The sequence below is a fragment of the Symphalangus syndactylus genome, chromosome 1, assembly GCF_028878055.3.
Source record: "Symphalangus syndactylus isolate Jambi chromosome 1, NHGRI_mSymSyn1-v2.1_pri, whole genome shotgun sequence".
In the NCBI taxonomy this organism is placed as follows: Eukaryota; Metazoa; Chordata; class Mammalia; order Primates; family Hylobatidae; genus Symphalangus; species Symphalangus syndactylus.
Window position 1 is genome coordinate 10241894 of NC_072423.2, and position 11764 is coordinate 10253657.

At 46.2% G+C, this 11764-nt stretch overlaps 1 long non-coding RNA gene across 1 annotated transcript in view; it reads right to left on the bottom strand.

The window, feature by feature from the left end:
• LOC134735168 (uncharacterized) overlaps positions 1 to 10720 on the bottom strand; it is a 28876-nt gene extending 18156 nt beyond the window's left edge. Inside the window, exon 1 of the long non-coding RNA XR_010117989.1 lies at positions 10600 to 10720. This is a non-coding gene — a long non-coding RNA (uncharacterized lncRNA). The remainder of the gene's footprint in view (positions 1 to 10599) is intronic.
• Between the last annotated feature and the right edge of the window lie 1044 nt (positions 10721 to 11764).

Below are 11764 nucleotides of genomic sequence, written 5' to 3' on the forward strand. Positions count from 1 at the left end.
GTGCTGGGATTACAGGCGTGGGCGCCGTGCCCAGCCTGCTGGCCAACTTTCTGTTTTTCCTTCTTTGCTGATAGAATCTTGATTTGTTCAGGTCTTGGGAACCCAGTAAGTGGAAGCTGGTTATTGTAAGTCAATCTTGGCAATTCTACTTCCCTTGCTACTGATTATTTTATGTGTGGTTAGTCAATGCAATGCTGTCTCATAATGTTTAAAAAGAAGTTGGTTAAAGGTTTTATTAGAGGAGTTCACTCCTAATAAAAAGAGATCCAATGAGGACTTCAAGTCCAGGCTCTTATCTGAAGGACGCTGTTCTCCCTGCTCCTTCTACTAAGTAAAACTATAGACCCTGAACATAATACAAGAGACAACCAAAGGAGACTGCTAGAAGATGGAAAGAGGAAGGCAAACTGGTTAGAGGTCCCAGGACTAGAGAAACAAAATAATAGCAGGACATCTTACAACCCACCATCCAGCAGAGAAAGAAAATCCACTCTGACCCACAACCTAGCCACAGAAGGTGGCTCAAGTAGCTTCATTCCTCCTCCAGATTTGTGGAATCCCACCACCAACACCAGGTAAGCCCAGCAGCACCAAGAAGAAGGATCACTCAGAAGCCCCACTAGTAAGTGACCAGAGGAATCACTTCCCCGAGGACCTGAGCCTCCACTCCCCTAACCAGGGACATGTGAGACGTAGGCAAGGACTTACTGCAACAAGCACCTAGCCTGGGAAGTTTATTCATCCCCACTGTCTGCAGACTCCTTTCCCCAACCTGTGGGCACCAGGGACCTAGCATGGGGAAACTATCTGTCTATTTAGGCAGCACCAGTAGGGACCATTGGGAGATCCAGCAGTACGAAAAAAATGAGCAGCCCAAAATAACTCCACAAAAGCTCTGAAGATTAAATTGTCGTTGGAACCACAGCATATGAAAAAAGGCCAAGATCTGTGTGCTTAAACCTAATCAGGATGGCTACCTGCTAAAACAAAAGAATTAAATAGGTCCCATAGTTCCCCAACATAATAGTTAAAATGTCCAAGATACAATGGAAGATCACCTGTCATACCAAGATTCTGGAAAACCACGACTTGAATAAGAAATTACAGTCACCTGACATTGACGTGGAGCTGAATCAGAGGTTGAATTGCCTGGAAAGAATTTTCAAACAGCCATCGTAAAACTGCTCCAACAAGCATTACAGGCGCTCTTAAAACAAATAAAAAATTAGAAAATCTGATCTAGAAAATAAAAGTTATAAAAAAGAACAAAATGGAAATTACAGAACTTAAAAAATAGTAACAAGCTTTGCTCACTAGTAGAGTTAAGACAGCAGAAGATAAAATAGAGCAAACTTGAGGATTGAGCAAAACAACTTGCCCAAAATAAAGAACAGAAAATAGTGTGAAAAAGATGAACAGAGTTGCAGGCACCAGTGGGAGAATAACAAAAGATGCAACATTTGTATTATTAGATTTCAAGAAGGAAAGAAGAAAGAGAGGAGACAAAAGGATATTGAAGAAAATTATGGGTGAAAACTTCCAAATTTTGGTGAAAGACATAAACCAACAGATTCAAGAGGCTGAAAAAACCCCAAAGGGAATAAATCCAAATAAATTCATGCCAGGGAACCATATATGTCTGAAAACTAAAGACAAGGAAAAAAATCTTGAAAAGTTCCAGGAAGAAATAACACATTCACAGTAAGTGAGCACCATTTTGAATGACAGCAGATTTCTCATCAGAAACCATGGAGACCAGAAAGAAGTGGCACAATATTTTTCCAGTGATGAAAGAAAAAAACTGTCCGCTGCTAATTCTATATCTGGTGAAACTATCCTTCAGGAATGAAGGGGAAATAAAGACATCCTCAGATGAAGGAAAACTGAAAGAATTTGTCACCAGATATTTACCTTTAACCCTTTTCCCATTTGCCCCAAGAATACTCGCCAGCAGTGCTTGCAGCGGCAGCGCTTACCCCGATATAACTTTGCCAAGAGATATCTTTTTTTTTTTTTTTTTGAGGCATAGTCTTGCTCTGTCACCCAGGCTGGAGTGCAGTGGTGCGATCTCGGCTCACTGCAAGCTCTGCCTCCTGGGTTCACGCCATTCTCCTCCCTTAGCCTCCCGAGTAGCTGGGACTACAGGCTCTGCCACCGCACCCAGCTAACTTTTTGTATTTTTAGTAGAGACAGGGTTTCACCGTGTTAACCAGGATGGTCTCGATCTCCTGTCCTCGTGATCCGCCCGCCTTGGCCTCCCAAATTGCTGGGATTACAGGCATGAGCCACTGCGCCCGGCTGAAATATCTTGCTTTTATTATTATTTTTGCATCACTGTAGTATATTGACTTTGGAAACAAAAGACATCATTCTGTTCAGGGCATTCTGGATTTAGTTAGTGGTATTCCCATTTACAAAATACAGTAATTTTCAGCTGCTGAAAATGTCAAATCCTAGAAAACGTAGCAGTCCTACACGTGATGTTAACATCATTCCCAAAGAAGATTCTTTTGATGAATCCTATTTTTCCGAAATACATGAATCTGATGATTCAGGCAATTCTGAAGTTAGTTCTGTTTAGAAACAACTCCAACAACGCATTTATATTTTATTTTCACATTGAAAGTCAGTCAGATTTGGCCGGATGTGGTGGCCCAGCACTTTGGGAGGCCGAGGTGGGCGGATCATGAGGTCAGGAGTTCGAGACCAGCCTGGCCAACATGGTGAAACCCCGTCTCTATTAAAAATACAACAATTAGCTGGGCATGGTGGTGCGCACCTGTAATCCCAGCTACTGGGACAGCTGAGCCAGAAGAATGGCCTGAACCCAAGAGGCAGAGGTTGCAGTGAGCCGAGATCGAGCCACTGCACTCCAGCCTTGGTGACAGAGCAAGATTCTGTCTCAAAAAAAAAAAAAAAAAAAAAGAAAGAAAGAAAGTCAGTCAGATTTGCTTCAGACTTCAAGAGCGTGTTTATGTAAAACTAAATGAGACCTGGAAGTGAACTGCACTTTTTTCGGTTTTCTAAATGGGAAAAGGGTTAAGAATGGCTAAAGGAAGTTTTTCTTTTTTCTTTTTTTTTTTTTGAGACGGAGTCTCGCTGTGTCACCCAGGCTGGAGTGCAGTGGCGCGATCTCGGCTCACTGCAAGCTCCACCTCCCGGGTTCACGCCATTCTCCTGCCTCAGCCTCTCCGAGTAGCTGGGACTACAGGCGCCCGCCACCACGCCCGGCTAATTTTTTGTATTTTTAGTAGAGACGGGGTTTCACCATGGTCTCGATCTCCTGACCTCGTGATTCGCCCGCCTCAGCCTCCCAAAGTGCTGGGATTACAAGCATGAGCCACCGCGCCCGGCCAGAAGTTTTTCAAACAGAAAATGATAAAAGTAAAAACCCTGGTGCATCAGGAAGTAAGAAGGGACAATTGAAAGAGTAGAAATGTACACATCCCAAAGATTATCCTTCCCCTCCTGTGTTGCATAAATCATGTTGATTATTTTTTAAGTGAATAAGGTAAAACAAACTAATAGGAGGGAGATTTCCACATTTCACTTGAAGTAATAAAACGTTAACACCAATATCTGGGGAGACGGGCCAAGATGACTGTCTAGAAGCAGCTAGTGTGCGTGGCTCTCACAGAGAGGAACAGAAGGGGCGAGTAAATACAACTCCTGCAGCTGAAACATTCAGGTCATTGCATTGGGATTAATCAAGGAAACAACTTGACCCACAGAGAATGAAGAGAAGCAAGACAGGACAACGGCCCCCCTGGGAGCAACATGGAGCCAGGGGATCCTCCCTCGCCCCGGGAAGCAGTGAGTGAATGAGCCGCCCGGGAAACCAAGCTTCTCCCACAGATCTTTGCAACCTTTGGGTCAGGAGATCTCCTTGTGAACCCACTCACCAGGGCCTTCGGTCTTCAGTCTGACACAGAGCTGCCTGGAGTCTGGGCAGAGCAGCTGCTCAGGCATGCATGGAGACCCTGGAGCCTTAGATCCTTGGGCTTTCTGGCAAAAGTAGCTGCAGCTCTGGCAAAGAGGGAGATTAGACTCCCATACATACCCCCAGGAAAGAGGCTGAATCCAGAGGGCTGAGCAGCAACAGCCTGCAGACCCCACTTCCACGGCACTCCACAAGATAAAGGCCCCCCGGCTTGGAATTCTAGCCAGCTACCAGCACTGCCCTGCACCTCTCTAAGAAGGAGCTCCCGGGCTGAGGGGTGGGCCACCATCTTTGCTGTTCAGGTGATTTAGCCCTTCCAGCCTCCAGGCTCTGGAGAATCTGAGCCAACCTGGGGCGGAAGAGATCCCTTAGCACAGCACAGCTGCTCTACCCAAACATGGCCAGACTGCGGCTTAGCAGGTGCCTGATGCTGTTCTCGCTCACTGGGCCAGACCTCCCAACCAGGGCCTCTAGCCACCCCTGCCGGAGATCTCCAGCTGACAGAGATCTGAAGTCCCCCTCAGATGGCGCGCCCAGATGGACAGGTGGGCCGCCAGCTCCTTGCTTTTTGGGGTGACTTTGCCGTTCCAGCCTTTGGAGTTGGGAGTATCTGAGGCGACAGGGGGCTGAAGTGGACCCCAGCACAGCACAGCTGCTCTGCCACAACGTGGCCAGACTCTGCTTTTTGAAGCGGGTCCTGATCCCGTTCCTTCCCGCTGGGTGGGGCTTCTCAACTGGGGTCTCCAGCCACTGCCTACAGATGTCTTTCACCCGGCAACAAGTCCGCTCCTCCCTGGGACAAAGCTCCCACAGGGAGGGACAGGCTGTCGTCTTTGCTGTTTCTCAGCCTTCCCTAGTGACATGCCCAGGTTCTGGAAAATCTGAGGTGACTAGAGACTGGAGTGGGCCCCAGGCATAGCACAGCAGCCCTGCAGAAAAGTGGCCAGATTGTTATGTGGGTGCCCGTTCCCACATCTCATCACCGGGCAGGTCCTCCAGGCCTGGGCCTCCAGCCACCGCCCGCCAGAGCTATTGAGCACCAACTCAGCATCTCCCTGGACAGCCTCCAGGGGCAACTGAAAGTCTCTCTGTCACGGGGTGAAGACCCTAAGTGCCTTATCCACATCCCCAACAAGTGGCAGCCAACCCTAGGAGAGGAGGCCAGTCCATTTCCCACGGGTCTCAAACACCTCGTCCTTTAATTAAAAGAGGACTGCCTAGGGTCGGGTCTCATCCATTAAGATGTGCTGTGACAGGATGTGATGTTGGAGCTGCATCCGACCCGTGATGGAAACTGAGAACACTGTAGAAGGGATGACCAGGAACGTGTTTAACCAACAGGGGAACCACCCTCTTCTCAATGTCTTATTCTGTGGGATAAGCCAATCACTCATCGATTATAAGACTTGTAATCTGTTATTTGCAACCAAAATACTCTACTTGATCTCTGCTTGAAAACCCAAGCTACCTCCAATAAAAGAATTATTGGAATAGTTTCCAGACAAAATATAAAACATCCAGTTACATTTAAATTTCAGGTAAACAGTGAATACATTTTTAGTATAAGTATGCCCCATATATGGCAGAGGATTGATTCATATAAAAAATTACTTGTGTTTATTTGGTATTCAAATGTAACTACATTTCTCACATTTTTATTTGCTAAATCTTGTAACCCAGTATTGGAATAGGTATGGATGTATATGGTAACTGAAAACTAGCATTTGTACATGCTGCATTAGATTCAACTCCCAATATGTGAGTGAAACTGAGGATCTGTCATTTAAGATTTGTCATTTTGAGAGTAATAATGTCATATTTGTTTTACACATGTAAGTATTAAAAATGGGATTTTTCTTTTTGGCTATGACCTCAAAAGCACAGACAACAAAAGCAAAAGTAGACAAAGGGGAGTGCATCAAACTCAAAATGCTTCTGCACAACAAGAAAACAATCAGCAGAATGAAGAGACAACTTACAAAACAGGGGAAAATATTTGAAAATTATACATCTAATAAGAGGTTAAGGCCGGGCGCGGTGGCTCACGCTTGTAATCCCAGCACTTTGGGAGGCCGAGGTGGGTGGATCACGAGGTCAGGAGATCGAGACCACGGTGAAACCCCGTCTCTACTAAAAATACAAAAACATTAGCCGGGTGTGGTGGCGGGCGCCTGTAGTCCCAGCTACTCGGAGAGGCTGAGGCAGGAGAATGGTGTGAACCCGGGAGGCGGAGCTTGCAGTGAGCCGAGATTGCGCCACTGCACTCCAGCCTGGGCGACAGAGCGAGACTCCGTCTCAAAAAAAAAAAAAAAAAAAAAAAAAAGAGGTTAATATCCAAACTATATAAGAAACTCAAGGCCGGGTGTGGGTGCTCACGCCTGCAATCTCAGCACTTTGGGAGGCCGAGGCAGGTGGATCATGAAGTCAGGAGATCGAGACCATCCTGGCTAACACAATGAAACTCCATCTCTACTAAAAATACAAAAACTTAGCTGGGCGTGGTGGCGGGCGCCTGTAGTCCCAGCTACTTGGGTGGCTGAGGCAGGAGAATGGCGTGAACCCAGGAGGCAGAGCTTGCAGTGAGCCAAGATTGTGCCACTGCACTCCAGCCTGGGCAACAGAGCAAGACTCCATCTCAAAAAAAAATAATAAAACAAATAAACTCAAACAACTCCACTCCCAGAAAACAAATAACCAGATTTTAATATGAGCTAGGGACCTGAATAGACATTTCTCAAAAGAAGACATACAAATGGCCAACAGGTATATGAAAAGAATGTTCAGCCTCACTAATCAGTCGGGAAACGCACATGAAAACCACAATGAAGTATCATCTCACACCTGTCAGAATGGCTATTAGGAAAAAAAAAAAAAAAGATAACTGTTGGTCAGAATATTGAGAAAATGGAACCCCTGTCCACTGTTGGGGGGAAGGTAAGTTAGTGTTGCCATTATAGAAGACAGATGAAGTTTCCTCAAAAAACTAAAAATAGCCCGGTGTGGTGGCTCACGTCTGTAATCTCAGCACTTTGGGAGGCCAAGGTGAGAGGATCGCTTGAGCCCAGGAGTCTGAGGCCAGTTTGGGCAATATAGTGAGAACTTGTCTTTACAAAATAAAAAAATTAGCTGGGTATGGTGGCACACACCTGTAGTCCTAGCTACCTGAGAGGCTGAGGCAGGATTGCTTGAGCCCAGGAGGTTGTGGCTGCAGTGAGCCATGGTCAAGCCATTGCACTCCAGCCTGGGTGGAAAAAGAAAAACCTAAACTAAATAGGACTACCATTATGGCCCAGCAATCCCAGTTCCGGGTGTATATGTAAAGAAAATGAAATCAGTATGTCGAAGAGATGTCTGCACACCCGTGTTCATTGTGGCAATCTTCACAACAGCCAAGACTTGGAATTCACCTAAGAATTCATCTATGAATAAAAGGATAAAGAAAATGTGGTATTGCCAGACTCGGTGGCTAATGTCTATAATCCCAGAACTTTGGGAGGCCAAGGAAGATAGCTTGAGTCCAGGAGTTTGAGACCAACCTGGGAAATATGGTGAGGGCTGGTCTCGACAAAATATTTTCAAAAATTAGCCAAGCGTGGTGCTGCATGCCTGCAGTCCCAGCTACTGGGGAGGCTGAGGTGGGAGGATTGCTTGAGCCTGGGAGAAGGAGGTTGCAATGAGCCGAGATTGAGCCACTATACTCCAGCCTGGGTGACAGAGTGAGACACTGTTTCAAAAACAAACAAACAAGAAAACATGGTATGTATGTGTATATATAGACTTATATATACACATATACAATGCAACACTATTCGGCCTTAAAAAAATAAGAACATCCTAGGCCGGGCGCGGTGGCTCAAGCCTGTAATCCCAGCACTTTGGGAGGCCGAGGCGGGCGGATCACGAGGTCAGGAGATCGAGACCATCCTGGCTAACACAGTGAAACCCCGTCTCTACTAAAAATACAAAAAATTAGCCGGGCGTGTTGGCGGGCGCCTGTAGTCCCAGCTACTCAGGAGGCTGAGGCAGGAGAATGGCGTGAACTCGGGAGGCAGAGCTTGCAGTGAGCCGAGATTGCGCCACTGCACTCCAGCCTGGGGGACAGAGCAAGACTCCGTCTCAAAAAAAAAAAAAAAAAAAAAAAAAATAAGAACATCCTATCATTTGTGATAATATGGAAAAACCTGGAAGCCATTATGCTAAGTGAAAGAAGCCAGGCACAGAAAGACAAATACTGCAGGATCTCACTTACGTGTAGAAATTAAAATAGTGGAACTCATAGCAGAGGGTAGAATGGTGAGAGCTGGCTGGGTGGGAGATGTTGGTAAAAGGGCACAAACTTTCATTAGGCAGTTTGGGCGCTCTACGGCGCACAGCACAGTGACCACAGATAATAGTAATGTATTGTGTACTGGAGCATCGCTAAGAGAGTGGATCTTCAATGTTTTCATCTGTGTGTGTGTGTGTGTGTGTGTGTATGGTGATATATATGTGTGTGTGTGTATGTGTATGTATATATATATATATGGTGATATGAGTTAATTAGCTTCATTGAGCCCTTTCACAGTGCATACATCTGTCACAGCATCATACTGTACATCATAAATATAAACAATTTTTATTTTTCAATGGTGTCTTAATGAAGCTGGGGGTTGGGGAATGGGATTCTTTGTCCCCCAGTTTCAGCCCAGGCCTCAAGATAATGAGTGTCAGCTACAACCACATTCCACGCAAGGTGCAGGGCCTATGAGGGACTTTTAAAGGAAGTGGTAAAAAATCAATTCCATGACTCTTGCCCCTCCATCAACCTTCTTAGCAAAAGCTACAAATTCAAATATACCCTTAGGCCAGCATAAACTGGGGCAAGAGAAACATGCGATAAAGTTTAGTACTTTCTCATGTGGGACTAGGCACGTTAATCTCTGAAATAAGGTCATTACTACTTCAAGAAGTGACCAGAGGACTTTGTACCATTCAGGAGTGATTGCGAAAGCTATGAGGACCAGCAGAAGATTTCGTCCAAGGTGACAGGAGAGAAAGAGCTCACAGAGCAGACTGAGAGGTTTGTGGGAGTCATAGGGTGTCCAACTCATTCCGTGTGGTGGGGTCTGTTCCTTAAATAGCAGCCACTGGTCTAAGCCCTTTAGAGATCTGAGTGCGCTTAATCCCCTTACCAGTGCAGTGAGATTTATATGATTATTTCCATTTTACTGATAAGGAAACTTACGCCAAGTATAATAAACTTTGAGGAGGTTACCTAAGATTACACGTCTAGTGTGAGATAATGACAAGATTTGAACTCATACACTCCGGCTTGAGGGCCACTTGTAATCACATGCTAAACAGCCTCTTGCATGAAGTGGAGCAAATGCAACTACATTTATGTGAAAGGCTCTAGACTTTTAATTTTAATTTAATTTAATTTAATTTAATTTAATTTTAGACACAGTATCACTCTGCTGCCCAGGCTGGAGTGCAGTGGCGCAATCTTGGCTCACTGTAACCTCCACCTCCCAGATTCAAGCGATTCTCCTGACTCAGCCTCCCAAGTAGCTGGGATTACAGGCGCCCGCCAACACGCCCAGCGAATTTTTGTATTTTCAGTAGAGAGGGGGTTTCATCATGTTGGCTAGGCTGGTCTGGAACTCCTGACCTCAGCTGATCCACCCACCTCGGCCTCCCAAAGTGCTGGGATTACAGGTGTGAGCCACCACGCCCGGCTAGACTCTTTAATACATCATCATCGTTATCATCATCACCACCATCTAAATTCATTCAAGGATTCTTTATCTCCACGGAACATGTCCTATACTTCGCACTGTTTTGTATCATGGGAATGGATGGTGTTTTGAAACAATAGGGCAAAATACCAATGATCACTTACTGAGTGCAAAATATATACTTGTATTAAATCTTTCACTTATCTCATTTAATCCTCTCAACAAAGACATGAGTTACTTCTTTCACACATAAGGGAACTATTAATACAGTTAAGAGAGAATAAATTATCCACATCTAGTAAGGAAAAGATTTATGTGGCCGGGCACTGAGGCTCACGCCTGTAATCCTAGCACTTTGGGAGGCCCAGGTGGGCGGATCATCTGAGGTCAGGAATTCCAGACCAGCCTGGCCAACATGGCAAAACCCCGTCTCTACCAAAAGTACAAAAATTAGCCGGGCATGGTGGCACACACGCCTGTAATCCCAGCTGCTCAGGAGACTGAGGCAGGAAAATAGCTTGAACCCAAGAGGCAGAGGCTGCAGTGAGCCAAGATCGTGCCACTGCACTCCAGCCTGGGCGACAAGAGCAAGACTTCGTCTAAGAAAAAGAAGAAAGAAAAAGATTTATGTCCAGATCTCTCAGATTTGCTGCCTGGCCTTTGACTACCGTGGCATTCGGCTCCCCCGACAGCTTCCTTTCTCCAAGGAGGCAGCTGGACTCATGGAGTCAGCCTGGGCCAGAGCAAACTCCTTGGGCCACTGCAGCAACTGCACTCGCTCTTTCGAGTTCCCGCTTTTTCCCTTGAAATTCCCATTTATTGGGGGATTAGACATAAATATTTGTAATTTATAGTGCAAATAGTCTTTACTTTGCTTCCTACAAAATACTTAAATCAAAATGAGATTGTCAGGGAGTGCACAAAACAGGTGTGGTCACCCACCTTTCTAATGTTTGGATAGTGTTAAAGAGGTCCTGCGAATTCAGGAAATGATCTCGTGGTTACCAGGCAGCCAGCGTACCCCTCCTGATGGATTGTGGGTCGGGAAGAGCACAAGTGTTTTGTAACTATGGAAACAAACGGAGTTTGTCAAGCCAGAGAGCAACCCTCCAGCATCCAGATTACCCTTCGAAGACGGCAAAGAAAAAGAGAGCTCTGAAATCACTCAACGCATAGGAGCTGATTCTATAATTTTTAGACTTTAATTAAATCAATTATTAAAGCCTTTCTTAATGCCTTGTTGAGATATCCAGGCTCTGGCTCCTCAGGAGAGAGGAAGTGTTTGAATGCACAGAGGTGGCTAATAAGGTTGGTCACTGGCCCCTGAGGGACGCTAGGCAATAAGGAAGGTTCTCCCTCCCACACCCTTTCCAGTCTCGCCCTCACTTCTTGTGTCTCTTCCAGAGGGGACGCAACATTCCAGAATCCCACAGGAAAGATTCTGCCATCTCCACAGCTGCTCCCACCGCAGTCCTCCCCACCGTTGGAGACGATGCCCCCAATAACTGGGGTGTCTCGAGCTAGATGGACACATCATGGAGCTGGGTGAGGCCAGAGGACTTTCCTAGAAAAGGGAATATGTCTCTCCCTCTCTTAGTGATCTGCCTGGGTCAGGAGTTTGGGATCACTGGCAAGTTGAACAGGTCCTGTGGATCTTTTCTAGCCTCTGTGTGCCCTAGAGAAGTAGGGCTGGCTCACATCTCCCTGCGGCTGTATTCAGAAATAACTGGGGAATAGAACACAGTGTATTGGCTCGTACAGAGTCCACAGTGAGGGGCCATGGCCATACCTGCTGCCTTGTTGAACTTGGTTTGCAGAGTGGACTGTGTCACTAAGATCCTCCCATGGCCTCATCCTGCGCTGGCCGTCGCTATGCGTCCAGTAAGGTAAGGAGTTTGCTGCAACAGGCAGTTTCTTCAGAGCACAATTTTATCTGGTGACTTGGATGAACTGGCTTGGGTGTGGGGTGTCCAGAATGACAATGTCTCTGTCAAGGGCCCTGGTTCCATGCTGCAAACACATGGGAGGGAAACAGAGAGGATGGGGCAGGACAGCACACACCCACCTTTCCTCCAGGCACCTGTCTGGCTCTGCACGTCTTCCTCAT